General features: G+C 47.1%; 1 protein-coding gene across 4 annotated transcripts in view; it reads left to right on the forward strand.

The window, feature by feature from the left end:
- The first annotated feature begins 8787 nt into the window (after positions 1–8787).
- Positions 8788–17230, forward strand: part of ARHGAP32 (Rho GTPase activating protein 32) — a 132513-nt gene continuing 124070 nt past the window's right edge. For 2 of the 4 annotated variants that reach the window (XM_085525789.1, XM_085525792.1), the window contains exon 1: positions 8788–9041. The gene's annotated coding sequence lies outside the window, so the exon portion shown is untranslated. Of the gene's footprint in view, positions 9042–9080; positions 9164–17230 lie in introns of those variants that run through there. The other 2 variants (XM_085525791.1, XM_085525793.1) reach the window with 1 other exon arrangement.

Consider the following 17230-nt stretch of genomic DNA (forward strand, 5'->3'; position numbering starts at 1 on the left):
TCAGTGCTGTAATTAAGACATCTACATGAGGAATTATTGCCAGTGATTTTGGTTCCAGTCTGCAGAGGTGTAGCAGCCATTTGCAGCACAGAGCAGAGCACAGCCTTGGAAAGGTCATGAGAAGCTCAGTGCCAGGCTGTAGCAATGAGTATGGGAAAGCAGGATGCTAACAGGTAAACCACTAATGTTATCACATTTCAGGCAATGCAGTGTAATACACTTTGTGTTACCTTCTCATTTTGGATGAATGGCTGTCTCCTATCTCTTCTTTTTCTAGTGCTGCGTTAGGTTCTTTCCTTCTCCTTTATACATCCTTTCCAGTAATAGCTCTCCTATCTTCCCGTGCAATTATGACATGTTATTCCAAGATGAAGGAGAGGGGAATTTGTTCCTTTAGAGAGCTTTCATCTGCACACAGTGCTTGAAGGCATCCACTGAGATTTATAGAAACTGACAGCTTAAAGGTGGAACAACAATAATAATGGCAAGCCTTGCCATTAATTCAGCAGCTCTCAAAGCACTGCAGTGTTCTTCACAAATACTGTGTCTTACCCCACTGTCAGTGGGTTGGCCTTTTTCTTTTGGTAGATGGGAAATGTTGGGCACAGGGATTTCAGCTCCAAGACCTGTGCTTAAGATTAAGGGAGATCTCAAACACACAGGGATGGCAGGAGGTCACAGGAGGCAGTAATGACGTTTAGAAGAGGATCCAGCTATCCAACCAATTATGCTAAGGCCAAATTTCTCCCTATTCCTTTCTGATACACAATTAAAGTGTTACAAGTGTGCTGGTTTGTGGTTGTCCTCCTTTCCAAACCCACAAAGTGGATGGATCCCCAAGGCTGCAAGGATACTTTGAAACACCAAACCTTGCAGCATCTGACCACAGCAACAGGAGACCCCTGACACTGAGTTACTTTGTATTTTCAGGCAAGAAACACTTAGCAGTAGGAGGCTGCACCTCATCGGGTATAATTTAGCACAGCTTTATTGACCCAGAAACTCTATACCAACGTAAATGAGCTGAAGCTGTGGTAGTGAGGCTCATTCAACATGCATAAAAACATAATGGTCTGGAGTTTCATCAAAACAGAAGGATAAGTATCTTGTTTCAACATTTAAACCAACCTCTGGGAGTGACCCAAAGGGAGGCTGGGGGGAGGAAGGCTCTCCCCACGCACTCACCCTATTGCCTAAACAGAGAGCTGGGGTGTTCCCATTGAAGCTCAGCCTTGCAGAGTGAGTTCGGGCAGTGTTTGGACCTGAAAGGCAGCACTGTCAGAGCTACAATGGGACAACCAGCCGGCAACATAAGTGTTAACTTGTATCGATTGGGGCCACAGGTCGAAGAGGGAACAGAAAGGAAGGGCGACTTGTGGCTTGGAAGGCTGAGAATGCACCAGCTGCACCTTCAGCTGTATGGGGAGAAGACTGTTCTCTCCTTGCAGAGCTAACATTTGGTTTCAGCATCCATTTCTGCCCAGATGCAAACAGAACAAGCTTCCATCTAGAGATGGAAGGAACAAGAGGGGAAAGGGAGACAGAGCAATGCAGGGAATGCTGGTCAGAGCTCCCAGACTTCTGGCTGCTCAGGAGTGATGGAAAATGACTTTGCTTGTCATTGCAAAGGTTCTTTATGTCCTCGCATTAGATAAATTCACACATAGATTGTCTTTATGTGGAATCTTTGAGATGGGAATCTATATTTTATGCAAAGCACCTGAAGCAGTGCTGGAACCACTGACTACTGATGTCAGCAGGGACCTGAGTGCATAATTACAGCTTTAAAAGTGAGAAATTCAAGAGGAAGAACTCCATCAATAAAGGGCAGACAACAGTTCCTGCAGCATTAACTCCTCATGACAGCTAAATCAGTTTCTCTTAAGGATTCATGGATTATCATAGATAAGTATGTAACACAGGACATTCTCCTCTCATTTTGCTCCAAAGTGCTACATGGAAAACTTGCTTTGCAAGGAACGTTCCTGTTTAAATGGCTTGATAAACTGGATTCCTCTGATGCTGTTTGCTTCTGCCTTCCTTAATCTCCCCTAATCATGATAATGATTTTTTTTTTCAGTCTGCAATGCATCTGACCTACTTCCACACTCCCTCTGTCCTGCTGCTCTTTTCCCTTCTCTGTTCTCAGTAAGTAACTGCGTTTCTCTTTTTCCATTAAGAAATAATCATTGAAAATGTGCTCCAAAAAGACTGAGATCCTCAGCTCTGACTCCCACCTCCCTGCCAGCAGCCTGCAGCCTTCCCAAATCACTGCCTATCTGCATGGGATTTCTTAAAGCTTTGTGCTGGGGGACTCTGGCAGAGACCTTCACACTACCAGCAACAGCATCCAATTTTTAATCACTCCCATGGGATAATAATAATAATTTGGACATTAAATAAATATATATATATATAATGACTTTGATTCAGGGACAGAAGACAAGTAACTCATGAATAGAGCTGGGAGCATCACTTCAGGCTATTTATCCATCACCCATCCAGAACACCATCTGAAGCTGAAGCACAGCCCAGGGATTTGGGTTTGTGTGATGGTGTGAGCTGATTTGGTTGGAAAAGAGAGAAGAGCAGAGTGTGAACCAACACAAAGGCCCTGACAAGGCTTGAAACTCTCATCAACAGCCCCAGTTCTCCTAGTGTGTGCCAGTGCTCGTTAACTAATTGCTTCAGACCCAATATCCCTGATTGGATGCCGCATAGGAGAGGTGGGAAGCTGGGCCCCTGCTCAGGGAACAACGTGTTTAGAGCCAAACAAGCAAAGACAAAAGGACAACAGGAACCAAAGGGTGTTGTATCTGATCCAAGAACACGAGGCAGTGAGATAAATGGTCTCTGAAGTAAACTGTGATCAATGGAGGCACGGGGCTGTGGTAGAGCCAGGCAGCAACGCTCCTTCCTGTGCAATAAGCCAAACAGCATCACAGGAGAGAAGAGCTCCGTTAGAAAGGGCATCAATGCTCACTCTGTGCTTTGTGTGCTTTTTATCACTTCTGTGACAAAGCAACAAGATACTTTAACATTGCAGCATCCAAAAGGGTCTCCCTTCATCACAAAATATTGAGGTAATTCTATGGATGCCAAGGCAAACACAGTGAGGATGCATGACCAAAGTCACACTGCCTACAGTGAAGCAAGGGCTGAATGCATCCTGCAGCTCAGGGCACTGCTCTCATGCTTCTCTCCTTCGCAGCTTCCCTCTCCATCCCTCGCTGCCTGCAGGGAATCAGCTCCGGCTGCTCCTCACCCTCCCATATGCTGGGTGCCATCCCTGGCACCAACACCACACAGATCCCCACCCAACGAGCAGTGCCTGTTATCCTACCAGACATCACACAGGGATGGAGCAGCTTCTCCTCACAGTGTGCATTTGGTGGATTAACTGCAGGTCTCATTTCCATTGGCTGTGTGGCACTGAATTGTGCAAAACTTCCATACAAATGAGAACAGAAAAGCTATTGGAACAAGCAGGCTTTAAAAAAAAAATAGGAAAGAGAAAGAAAAAAGCAGCTCTTGACTGGAGTCTCTGTGTCTAACAGCTAATTATGATGCTAAGTCATAGAATCTGATGATAAAAAAAAGTTAGCTATCCCCAGAAGACACAATGTAATAGATGCTCGCTGCAGATCTAGCTCCTAAATCTGCTGCCCGCTGAGATAATGAAGTATGATTCAGTCAGATCCAGGCATCTTTTTAATTTCAGAGGCAAAAGTGCTCAGGGCTGTGAGGGGAGGAGAAAGTATAGGGCTACAACGCAGGGGGGGAGCACCCCATAGGATTTCTGCCTTGATTTCTGGTTTGGAATCACAGCAGAGATGCACGTGCTGTCTGTGCTCAGCCCACTTAGACACAACAGGTAGGTTCTGCACTGAAGCTCTGCTCTTTGTTCGTTATTCTTCTCCCAGCACAGCAATGCTCAGACATAACCCAATTCCCCAGCAGGTGCTTTATTTATTAATGCCACTGGAAATGAGAGCTGCACCTGCCCGTGGGGCAGCAATACCTGGCCGCCCTCCTTAGTCCCTGTGCTGAGAACAAAGCTATTACATTACCTTCAAGCTATTATTGTATTACCTCCAAAAACGGTCAGCAGCTCCAGTGATATAAAATTAGGCAACAAAACTCTCATCTATTAAATCAATTGGGATGTGCCTTCTGACCTACATATTAAATCAACTTGGATTTTCAGGGGACTGATAGCACATGGCTCTGCTCCAAGAACAGCCTGAGAGCTTCCATAGCACAACTGAGCTCCAGAAGGGCCACAGCTGACAAGGAAGCTTTTCTTTCACATCTCCAGATGCAGGGAGATGCACTTCCCACCCACCTCCAGACAGAGCAAGGAAAACAGACCTGCACTGTCTGAACTGACAAGTATATGACACAGCCAGATCAGTCCTTGGGAGGGACATTGCTTATGCAGACAGAGGTTTACTCACCCCTGTAACTGCTGTGCCCCAAAGAAACAAAGAGCCAGAGGGGAACACCACACCTGCTCTGGGTGGAACGTGACACATCTCTCATACACAGCTCACATCACTTCCTTTTGTCTGTTCTACCAGCTGGCACATGATTTAATCTGGCTTTTTTTTCCTCCATTGAGGACTTGTCCCTCTCCTATCCCAATCCTGTGAGGGTAGCTGATGCCAACAGCCAAAATTGCAATGTGCATCAGCAACAAACACCTTCTGCTCCCAGGTGGTGCCAGTACTGAAGCCCTGATGCCCACAGTGCTCAAGTTCATGGATGAGTACTAGATTAGTTAAATTACTGATAATAAGACTAAAGGATGGGCCCTAAAACAGAAAAACCCTCCCAGAGCTCTTTCTTTTATGAAACACCCACAGCACAGCCAGCTTGCCATGTAGATTTGCACTTGTGAAGTAACACATTTATAACTTCTGTAGATCAGATAAGTGTTTGACTGCTACCGGTTGAGTGTAACTGCATGCCCAGCCCAAGAAAATGCATTTACAGCAGCAACACCTATGATGAAACGTTACCAAATATCTCATTTGCAAGAAGAGGCTTCTCCTGCTCCCATCAGTTTGTATCTGGGACACCCAACCACCAGAAGATTTAAATACCTGTTCTAATAATAACTGCAGAAATTTATACATATTTATAGATACTTTTATCCTCCAAATAAACCTGCAGTGCTAATTCCTGTGTGATGCTGAGCAACAGGAACTTACGGCAGCAACTGATTATCCCTCTCTCAGAAGCCAGAAGGTGTGAGATATGGAAACACAACTGCATGTGGAAGCCTCTATGGGCTGTGCTCACACTGTGGGCAACGGAGAGACTTGAATAGAAACCGGCAGCTCTGGCCACATACAGTTAGTCATAAATACAGGAGTTATTGCACAACCTAATTTGCATTGAATATAACAGGTAGAAGCACTAAGTGAGCAGCTTAGAAAACAAGCTGGGATCTGGTCTGTCCTGCACGTCTGGTGCCCATCACACAGTGCATCAGATCCTCCTTCCCAGCTGAGAAACTGCTGAGCAAAGGCAGCACCCAGCTCCACCACGGCTGCCCCAGGTTGGTCCCAAACTTGTGGCACTGCTGGATTCCAGGATGCTGCCTGGTTTCCATGAGCAGTATTCCCTTATGTTTATGCACTTGATGCTGTGTTACAATGTTTTAAGTCTGTATCCTTCTCAATTTTCCCACAGTGCCCATCTAACAGCTGCGAAACCAGTGTTTGAAACAATAGCAAGTCTGCAAGGGTCAAGGAAGTGGGGAACAAGTGGCCTGAAGAAAGGAATTGTGCAAACAGCCCAAAGGCTGCAATACAGCCCCTCCTCCCCCTCAGCAGGCTGCACCAGCTGCAGTGTGCTTGCCCTAAGTTTGCTCTCTTGGAGAAGCATTCCTGTGCTGGACCCAGGCAGCCAGCTGCTGTCACAGCAATTCCAGTGCAGCAAAGCACTAGGAGCGCTCTGGAGACTCTGAATGGGGGATGAAAGAGCAAGCAAAAGAGCAGTGTTACCCTATCCTAAGCACAATATCACATTTCCATGCAAGGAGAAGCAAGATCAACAAGTGGGAGAATCCCATTCTGCAGGTTGTGCGTTCATCTGTGTGGATTTGACCATCACGGGGACAGAGTGGATCAGAAAACCATATTCTGCTCTATTTGAGTTTATACCCACTTGACCTTTATTGCACGGTCCCAGGGCCTCCTCACACACAATAAGACTATTTGTAAACACTAAGGGCCTCAGGGCCTTGGAAATCTATGCATTCAGAAACCTAACATTTCTTACTGCTTTCTTTAACCATAGGCACGGGTCTCCACAGAGGTGACAGCACAGTAATAATTCTAAAGGAGTGGGAGAATGTTTGATTCCAAGAAAAATATTTAAAAGCCAAAGGATTTGAAGGCACAGAAGGAAAGATAGAGTATTATCACATGTGAAAACCTCAAATCATGACCAGGCTGCTTGTATGGAGCAAAGCAGAGCTTTGAGGCTACATAACAGCACTGCTTTGCAGCTTCTTTGGGCAGAACTGGGCAGCTTCCCACTGATGCTGCAGATAAAGAGCCCCACAAGCACTGGAAGTTCTAAGTCAGGAAAAATCTCATTCCCGTTCTGGCAGCAGTGGCTCAGTGCTGGATGAGGTGACTGGGTGGGTGACCTTCAGACCAAAAGGAGAAGGGCAGACGGCCCCTCCAGGCTCCCAGCAGCAACCTCTGCATGGCACGGGCTGGAGCAGCTCCCATCAGTCCTTTCCTATTGGGGTGAGCTGCTCACATGGGCTCTGTGCTTCACTGCCCATTGCAGCTAGAAAGCTTCCTTGCATCACGAGGAGCCTCTACATGTTTCCACAAAATGAACACAATGAAGGAAAGAGCAAACAAGAAGCAGAGAGGAAAAACGGGATGGGAAAACATTCTCCCTTGGTTATAGTTTTTATTAAAGTGAAGATGTTCAGACAGGGGGAAAAAAAAGGCAGCAGTGAGCTGCAAACCGCCCACCAGGAGCAGCTGGGGGGAGGCAGTTTGGGGCAGTGCAGCAGGGATCCTCAGCACGGAGCCAGGACCTTCCTCTGATCTGCAGTTTTCTCAAGCTGCATTCCCATGTGCAGGCCACCATTTGGTTTGAGTTAGACAGGCATAATGAAAAATGCTCCGCATGGGAAGAGCAACAAAGAAACCCTACCAACATCACGCGGCGACAGCCAGTCAAAACAAGGGAGAGCTGAAACCACAGAAGAGATGATGGCATCTCCAGAAGAAGGGAAGGCTCTGTCACCTTGGGATGCTCCGGGCATCTATGAGCCACTCACATCAGCCCTGCATGGATAGGGATCGCCCTGCACGCTACTCAGACTGCAGCCTCCTATATATGGAGTGAACTGAGCTGCTTCCGGAGCCCCAAGGTTTTATCAGCAGTGCCATGTGGGTACAGTCCTGGCTCATCCTAATTAACTTGTCGGGTCTGACAGGATCAGAATTGTCAGTAGCACACAGCAGCACAATAAATCACATGCCTTTGCCTTGTCATCATCTTAATTTATACACTTTCTGCATCCTCTTTTATTAGCCCACACAGCTCTGCTCCCCACACCAGAGGATGCTGTCTGATACCTCTGCCATTTGCTGTCTCCTTAGAGAAGAAACCCAAACCCACCCATGTCCTCAACCACAGTTCTGCCCTTTGGCATTGGCTGCAGCACATGCTGCACGTGTCTCAGAGCCATTGTTCTCTTAAATTAAAGCTCACAACTCAGAACTTCTGCTTGCTTATTACAGAATCATAGAACCATAGACTGGTTAGGCTGGAAGAGACCTTAACAATCATCTACCCCCCGCTGTGGGCTGGCAGCCCCCCACCAGCTAAGGCTGCCCAGGGTCCCCCTTATGGCCTTCAGTTGCCATTTCATGTTGCCTTTGCAATGCCAGCAGGAGGTCAGCATGCATTGCAGCCCACATGAGCCCAGGTGCACTGTGTGTATCATGCCAACGCAGCTCAGGGCTGTTGCCCACTGCCTTGGGGCCCCAACTACTTTGCAATGGAGGAATAAATGCACAGCAGCCATCAGATGTTTAACCTCTGCGGTCACCAAATGGCAGGGATAATTATCAGGAAGGATTTTCCACGTCGTGTACAGCCAGCAAAATCCAAGTCATGTGTTCCTGACAACGCTGATGGTACAATAAAGCATCTATAAAACACACTGCCATTATGAGCAGTTGGGATCAGCTCTCAAAGCGCAGCCCAAAGGGGTGACGGCTCCATTTCTCCTGCTGCCACTGCAGGGACAGCCCCAAACAACCCCACTGCCCGCAGTGCCCACATAGGAGTGTCAGCTCTCCCTCCCACAGCTTGGCCTCAAGCTTCAGGTTAAGGTTCAAGATGAATCTCTCACCCTGCCCTCAGTGCCCATGCTAAAGCCCAACACCCCCTGATGCTCCCTGGTTTCTATGCAATTCGGTCACCATGCTGCACTGAGCCCGCCCCTGCTGCAGCCCTTGTTCCCACTGGCTGCAGTCTGCTCGCACTCCGAATACACTGCAATCCCTCCGCTCCATGCACGCTCTGCAGCTCCCCTTGCACCCTGCAAGCCCCCATTCACCCTGTACTGCCCTTGCATCCCACTGCACCCCGCATGCACAGCACCACGCTGCAGCCCCGTTGCATCCTGCATGCATTGCATCCTCCCCGCACCCTGCAGCCCCCCGCCTCGCATCCACCCCAGCAGCCGCCATCACGAGCGCGACCCACCCGCCCCCTCCCACCCTCCGCCGCCGCGTAACGCCCGCCCTTCCCCGGCTGCGGGGCGGAGCTGGGCGGGCAGTAGCAATGCGCATGGGCCCCGGTGCCGAACGGAGCCTTTCTCTGCGCCTGGGTGCGCGAGTGTGAGGGGGGTGTGTGCCGGTTGGATGCGGTTCCCCCTCCCGGAGCGTCCTCCGTCGGTTTTGCGTCCGTCGCCCATTCACCTGCCCGGACGGCGGCCATGGAGGCGGTACGAGGCTGGTAGGCGGCGGGCAGGGCCTCCGCTGCGGCGGGGCGAGGTGAGAGCGGGGCGGAACGATGCGGGGAGGAGTGGGGGGTGGGGGGCTTTGTCAGCGCCGACGGCCGCGCTGCCTCTCGGGGCCGGTGAAGGAACAGCGCCGTGCGGCTCCATCTCCAGCCGGTGGGTTCCGGACATTTTTATCCTTGTTTTCTTTATTTTATTTGAATTTTTTCCCCCTTTTCCATCGGGGATCAGTGCGGTCGGTCCGTGCTCGCTCACCGTAGGAGGTGGGAAGCGGCAGAGCGCAGCGCCCGGCTGTACTCGCGGGGCTCCGTGCGCCGCTGCCCGCAGCCTCGTGTCGGATCCTCGCTGCGCTCTGAGCCCTTTGTGCGACAGGCACGCGGCCCTTTGGAACCGTTTAAAGCCCCCCCACCCGATGCGGGGGTTCCCCGCACACCCCGTGGCTCCGGGGCTGCCGTCGGACCGCGGAAAGGCGTGGGGTGCCCCGGGTTGGGGGGTCTCCCTGGTTGGCTCAGCGCTCCGTGCGGTGGGGATGGTGGTGTTAGGTGTTCAAAGGGAGGATCCGGAGTGATGCGGGTGAATTGTGGCTTCTGCAGAACGTCAGGTGTGCCTTGAAGCTTGGGTGAGTGTTCCCTGGTAGATTGTTGGTTTCGTGGAGCGGTTTGAGTCGGAAGGAACACAAAGGCTGTTTAGTCCCGGTCCACGCAATGCACAGAGACACCCACAGCCCCACCTGCTGCTCAGAGCCCCATCCCTGACCATGGCTTTCTGCAGGGATGGGATGCTGCTACCCGTGCCCGTGTGTCCCTGCCGTCCCATCTCTTTCTCCACAGAGAATCTATCTCATATCTCAATCTCCTGCTCCTGAACTAGATTGATGGCTTTCTAATTATAAGAGGGTAATGGGATCAATTCATCTTTTGTTGAGCTTCTGTACTTTTCACGTGAGATAGCGCAGAAAACAGCACTTTGGACAGAGACTTGGATGGCCTCCGCTGTAGATGGGAGTCCCAGCTTGTGGTGTTGGCCAATGTTGTCATTGGGAAGAATGCAATGCATTGGAAAACGTGAAAAGGCAAAAAGGTGGAACCTTAAAATATGCCATTGCATTTCAAGAAAGAGAGAGAAGAATGGGGAGATCCAAAACTGGTTCTCCTTCCAGCATGGAGAATGATGGTGGAGCTTTGGAGACCGTGATGAGAGTATCTGCCAAGTGTGGGAGTTCTGAGCAGGGAACAGATACCTTTCCCGCAGAGTCAGGATAAATGCTCTACACGGACTTGTTTTGTGTCATGCAATTTCTTTCCTGCTGCACAGATGTCTCCTCATTGTAGTTTAGCAAAATTAAGTTAGGCTTGACTGAACAATTTATTTTGACTGGCAAGTAAATTATTATGTATTCTTTATGAGAAAGAGCAAGCAAATGGCTCTCGTGATTGGAATGATTTGTTTTCATGAGGCTCACCAAAGGTTTTATGGAGTATCAGAGTATGCATCCATCTATGTCTGTTGGTTTTATGAAATTGAAATGCACTGAAGCCATTGGGGGGAATTTTATTGCTTTGAGAACATATAGTGATCCAGATAATGAAATGGGAAGAAGGAAAATGGAGAAGCTCTGACAACATGCTCCTTGTAACCCCTATTATTTGGGGGTACAATGGAACTGCAAGTATTAATATGAAATTAATAACGTACAGAATTATTAGTTCACTGCCAGAAGCAAACGGCTGTTAAATAGTTCAGCTTTTGATCTTAATGTGGGATTTGTTTATTTAAGTATATTTGTCAAGCTTTTGGAGAAGCAATGGGTATTTGAGGCAGGTCAGGAGATGGGTTTTGTAGGGTTGTGTGCATGGTTGAAGCTGAACATAGCAGTGTTTTTGTGTGTCTTTCTGATGGACTGTGAGGTATCCACATCTCAGTTCTGTTCTGTTTTCCTGCAATGGAAGCGGGGGAAGTACAGTGATGTCATTGAATTTTCCTTCTGAAGGAGAAACATTACTTTGCCATTTAAATGCATTGTTTTGCATGCAGTGTCAGCTCATATTGTGGAGATGATTCCAGTCAGGCACAGTGCTGCATTCATACAACCATTCACTGTGTTTTTCAGGGTCTCAATACACCTACTTCCAAAAATAGGAGTGCTTTTCCTAGAGGCGTTTGTATAAATGACCAAGGTTGCTGTGGGTTCCCTTGGCCTTCACTTCCTCCTCTCCACAAACGAGAGGAAGATGTTGGCCTCTGCGTGAACTGGGAGATGATTTTTGTTGCATTTCCTCTTAGCATGGTCTCACTAATGATGTTGTTGTGTCACAGCTGTTGGCTCCATCTCATTTTGGGTGATCCCGAGGTTCAGGCAGGGGGAGAAGCGAAGAAACGTGGGGAAATATGGAAGTTTTGCATATGGACACCTGGGCTGATTGGGATGGCGGTGGCTGCCCCAGGGCCGTCTGTAAACTCCGTTAACGTGAAAGGAACAATCTACAGTGTTTCTCAGCTTGGAACATCAGCGCTATTTTCTATGGAGGAAAAAAAAAAAGTCCATTTATTACCTGGGGTGAAGCGGGTCCTCCGGTCCGGCCGGTCTGAGGATGTTAATTTTCATAGCGATTCCCATTGTGATGCTAATCTTGGAGCTGTCTGGCTGTGCGCCCTGAGCCAAAGGCACGGGGATGTGCGTGCCGTGGGCACTAAGGAGAAGCATCTTATTACCAGCCAGTTATTGTTGTAGAAACGAGGTCTTCCAGCCAACCAGCACTTGAAGGATGGCGTGACCTGAGGAGGTCCAGCTGCAGGTCAGCAGTCATCGACTAATTTCGAGCTTGTCTGGTTGAAACCGTTTCTTTTCAGTGTTAGTTCTGTGTTTGTTTGTTTTTTAACTCATGGCTGGGAACAAATTGCTGTCGTTGAACGGTTAAGACTGGAAAAGTTGAGGGAAATACAATTTATTGCGTAATGGGAAAGGCTGAATGAGGTGCTCCAGGTGCTTTGTGGCTGTCACTGAACTGGGTTATCCTCCTGTAAAGGTTCCTGCTGACCTTTGCCATACACATACAGAGTGGGCTAGGACTGTTCCTAAACACATTACGAAGCCTTGTTGTATTTCAGCTATTTGATGCTTTCTGTTCCCGGAGTCTGTGCATATATTCAATGAGACCAGCTTGCTGTATCTGTATGTATGCAGTGTCACGTTAGTTGGAAGTGGCTAAATTAATTAAAAACTGCCCTTTGAAGTATTCAGTAAATTGGATTTGCTTTCCCAGCAGTGGACAGGAAGTTAATCGTGTCTAAGCTGATGTTGACTTCTGCAATCTGATTTTCCCTGCAAAGAAACTTTATTACCTAGTTGTTAAATGCACGCTTAATTAGGCGTTGATTAAGCTGATAAACCAACACTACCAGGTTTGCTGTAACCAGTTTGGTTAATATGCCATGCATACCCTTCCGTATGTTGTTTTGTTTTTTGATGGAACACAATCTTAGCTACCTTGAAGCCTCCAGCTGAAGGGATAGTTCAGCGTAAATTACCGATCAATGATTCATTCATCCTCTTGTCATCCTAATTGCTCTCTCTGAGGAAGAATAGGTTAAGAAAAACTGAATTGATTTAAGTGGGAAGTCCATCCTTCTGAGTCCATGCTGCAGTGTGGTAAGAAGTTCGATTCAGCGGAGCTTCGTGGTGGCTTTGGATGGAGCTCTGCCATCTCCCCTTTGTGCCCATCCACTGGTGCTGCTGTATTGGCTTCACTGAGTCCTCTCTGGAAGCTGCAGTGCTACCCCTCCCTTTCCTCCCAGACTGCCCCTTCTTTTACCTTTCCAGACCTCAGCCTTCCATCTTTATGGATGGAAAAGCAGTGATTTAGATTATGCATTAATAACCCTTCTAAGAATTGGAGAAAATAAGTAGTTTGAGCCTGCCTTCTTGGGGATTTCGGGATAAAATGAAGTGCTTAAACATCCCTGAGGTTTTTTGTTGGATGGAGGGTCAGTTGGTCAACCACAGCCTGAGATATGGCCCTGGGTTTCCTGGCTGTGGGTTTGCAACATGAGGGTCAGGGTATGAAGCACAGTGTGTGGATAAACTCACTGTAATGGTTCAGATTTATCTTGTGTGCTTCTGTTTACTTTTAAGCAGGCTTTATACCAGACCGGCAAACTGTCAGCGCCGTTTTATTCTTGGTTTGGATTTTTCCGGCTCTTATGCCTTGCAGCAAGCATAAAGCAGGCGAACATTTCTTCCAGACAAAGCATGCTCATGGGACATCTCATACTGTGAATCAAACTCGTGTCGCTGGGTAATTCAGCAGCACAGATGTGCTGCTATTCCTACAATGCAGCGCAGAGAAGGTGACAGTGATGTAATTACTGCTGGTGTCTTGCTCTTAAGATGCAGGGATAGAAAGTGGTGTTCTAAAAGCTTTGTCATCACTCACTGGCAGATTGAGATAATCAGTTTTGCTCAAGATAACTGTCAGGAAGGTGCTGGGTTCTTATAACTCACTTGGAAGTTCCTGTTTCTTCAAGAAAACCATGTTTAATGTCCTGTGTATTTCATTATCTGAGTTATGCTTAGCAGCAGCTAAATGAGTGTCTATTAGAATGATGAAGCCTTGTTTTCTCTTTGGTAACAATGCTTGCTGGCAGTGGATAGGTGTGCATTGTGACCTCAGTATTCAGAGTGTTCAAGGTGCATGCAGGCACTCTGGGGGGGAAAATGAGAGGTGCAGTCCTTTGTGTTTTCAAAGCAGTCTGGTATCTGTCTGGTGCTACTTCCAATCCCTATGGTTACCATCTCATCCCTCACACCCTGGCTGTGCTATAAGGATTGCAGCATTTGGGTGTTGTTGTTTTCAGTGTGTATGCATACGTATGTGTGTTACTTTAGAACTGCTGACAGACCTCACTTTTGCACTGATACGTAGGATGTGCTCACTCAGGTGAACTCATGAATGAGTTTTTATTTAAGCATATACATCTTTTGACACAGTTTGTACAGCAGAGTGCATTGATTCTTCCTCACTCGTATCCATACGCAGCTTGATGTGTTTGCTGGAGGTTGGTTCAATAGTAGTTCAATCAGTAGTGGTATTTCACATTAAGTCTTGCTAATTTATTCCTGAGGTGGAAATGAGATTCCATAGGCCTTCAGCTGAATGATGCATGAGGCAGCTTCGTGTGGAAGGAGAGGTCCCTGGTAACTGCTGCAGCCCATTTCATTGAAGAAACAGGAACAAAAGTTTGTTTGTAACTCTGCTGGAATGGAGAACAAAGGCTTTGGGGACCTTTGAACCTTTGTGGCTGTGCATCTGAAGGAGGAATTGTTCAGGAATGGGAAAAGCTGCCAGAAGAGCAGAGCTGTGCGTTCCCCTCCATCTTTCTGCAGCAGGGTTTAATAACCACATTTAAAGCAAGAAAAGTAATTAATTGGTAGACTTCTTACTTGTTCTTCCTATCAAGCTCTGGTTTGATTATCAACCATTCAGGGATGGTTATTCTATCAGTTTGTGTTTTCACTATTTTATTGAGCCGAGGTTTCTTTTAACTATTATTTGTTTTAATGGTTGTATTGGATTCTTCCTTCTTGTTCCTTGAAGAAACCTTACTGGTTGGTTACGTACTCAGATGTGTTTGCTTTCCTTGTTGTTGTGTATGCACTCTCTGCATATAATTCTGGCCCAGGAAGCACTTTGTTTCCCCTCTTTCTGACTGCACTCTCATTTCACAATTGCTTTTCAGTGGTCATCTCTCCAAGGAAGGCAGGCAGGAAAAATCAGTGCTCCGAACAAATTGCTCCTTCTCTGCAAGCTGTGCTGCCTGGCACACTGTATATTGCAATCTCCATTGGTTCTGTGTGTTTGTGCACGGCTGGGTTGGAGTTTATTCTGCTTTTTATGTTGTCTGTTCACCCTGCTTTCCAGCTGGCCCAAATGGCAAAATATCTCAGATACTTTCTGTTGCTTCTTGGAACTCTTGTCTTCTTCATAGCCTTTGCTTGCAGTTTGTGCAAGGTTAAGCTGTGCTAAAGGGAAACACACCCTCATGTCTTGCAGTGTGTGAATCCTGGCTCCTCAAAGTGTTGTTGAGCTGTGTAACAGTTGTGCTGTATCTCTGAAGCTCTCTACAGCATTGTAGGTGTTGCTTTACTTTCTGCTTCTCCCTCTGATAGATGCGCAGCAATCGGAACTGCTCAAATCACCTTTCATTTTTAATAAGATTTCACTGTGCAAAGTGCTCTTTATCTGATGCTTCACCAGTTATCCACAGAGCAGTTGTAAAGCGTGTATCCAATAGATCCTCGGCCATTCAGTTTCATAGACATGCTGTATTAATTTGTGGCTAATGCAGCTGTCTGGAGTAGCACTGGGAGGCTTTCTGAGTGTATTCACCCACATTACAGGGTAACCTTCCCTGCTTTCCATCTCTCAGCACAGGTACCCCTTGCATTTCTTTTCTGTCAAACACCAGGTTGAAGAGTTAAGCCACAGTTAACTCTTACGATTAAAACAGGAAATGCAAACATATAGATTGGTGTTATAGGAAACTTAATTTGTCAGCTCTTATCTCTGGAGAACGCGTGTGGAGGAGGGCTGCCATATGGCTGCTAAATATAACACAACTTTCTCCTGCGAGCATTCAGAAAAGTACAGAAGTTCGCAATCTGCTATCTGTGCTTTTAACAAGAAAGTGCTGCAGATTTTAAGAGTGCAAACCGAGGTAATGGGAAGGGAGCCAACAAGTAATGTAATAAAATGCAAGTGTTTCCTGAGGAGGTGATGTTGGCTGACATAGGGGTGAGGTGCTCAGCATCTTGCCTGTCCCTTTGTTAGCAGTTTCTGTAAAGCAAGGTGGTGATGCAGGCTGGGTGATGTCAGCTGTCAGTGCTCCCTGCCCTCTGGCTCCAATAGCTGCCATTCTTACTTGCTTTAAGCATCTGCATTGTTACATCGCTGCATTGAGGTGCTGCAGAGCTTGGGCTCCTGCTGCATGCAGCTGTTTGAACCAGGGGAAGCACAGCTTGGGTGTGGGTATTCCAGATTTGCCTTCAAAAGAAGTTCTTGTTAATTTACCCGGCTTTCATGTTTGCTGGAGGTGCTGCCAAGACGCAGATGATTCTATGCTTTAAGAATACGAATGTAATTGAAATATGGTCACGTTTCTAGTATATGATTTAACGTGGAGGTATTTGAAGCTAGCAAAACCCAGCAGGGCACGTTGTGCAATGTGGTATTTCTGCCTGGATGTCAACAGTGGGCATTTCAGAAAAGCATTTTGCCATGTGTGTCAATCACGTTCAGGTGGGGAAAAGCCTGTGAAGAAAAGCAGAGCTCCAAAGCAATCTAGATGTGATGTCTTCTTCCTCCCTGCGCTTCTTCTGAAGCTTCATGTAACACGCTGTATGATCTAATAGCTAAGGGTGTGTTATTCTGGGCAGGCTTTGACAGCTGAAGTGAAGGTTTAATAAGTTTTGAATGGAAACAACCAAAGTAGGTGCTGAATTTCTGACTTCAGCATTCTGAAGAGCTTTGCTAATGGTAGCATGTGAGCAGTTCTAGGGCTGCACATGGGGTTAGAGGTGCTGCTGAAATATCTGATAGGAAAAGCTTATCCTGGAAGAGAATCAGAAGAGAAACTGTGTTGGTTGTGTTCCTTAAGGCCTTTAGGATATTTCAAAGGGATGGGTATAGTTTTACTGATGGGGTTTTGGTGACTAAAAATGCAGTCAGGCAAATCCCAGCTTGTTGGGGCAGGGAGAGTTCCTTTGTGCGCTTGAGCACATGTGTGCTTTCACTGCTTTCTCTATGAACTTCAATTGCAGGCAACAAAAATGCACTTTGTTGTTCTTTAATAATAAATAACAGCGCAGCAGTTTTGATCTTCAAAGCACTGCTCAGACCTTAATTAATCTTCATAATAGCGCTGTGGGGGAATTAAAAGTGCTCCCTACGTTGGTGGACAAGGAGCTTCTTAACCTGGAGATGTGAGAGGATTTGCTTGGGCTGCATTGCAGTGGTGCTGGGATGGTTGCTCTGAGGTTCCCGGTGCTGCTCCTCAGTGCTGTGCTGATGTGTTAGGATTTTCACTAAAATCATCAAGAATTGAAGCTGTCATTTTCTTCTCTTTTTTTGCATCGTTTTGAATTTCCATCTGAGCGTTACCACTTATGAATATGCATGTTGGAGTTCCCCTTGGGATGTTTCCAGAGGCACAACGTGGTGTAGGTTT

Source organism: Coturnix japonica, chromosome 34 (genome assembly GCF_054131305.1).
Source record: "Coturnix japonica strain WE chromosome 34, WE-NBRP24, whole genome shotgun sequence".
Taxonomy (NCBI): domain Eukaryota; kingdom Metazoa; phylum Chordata; class Aves; order Galliformes; family Phasianidae; genus Coturnix; species Coturnix japonica.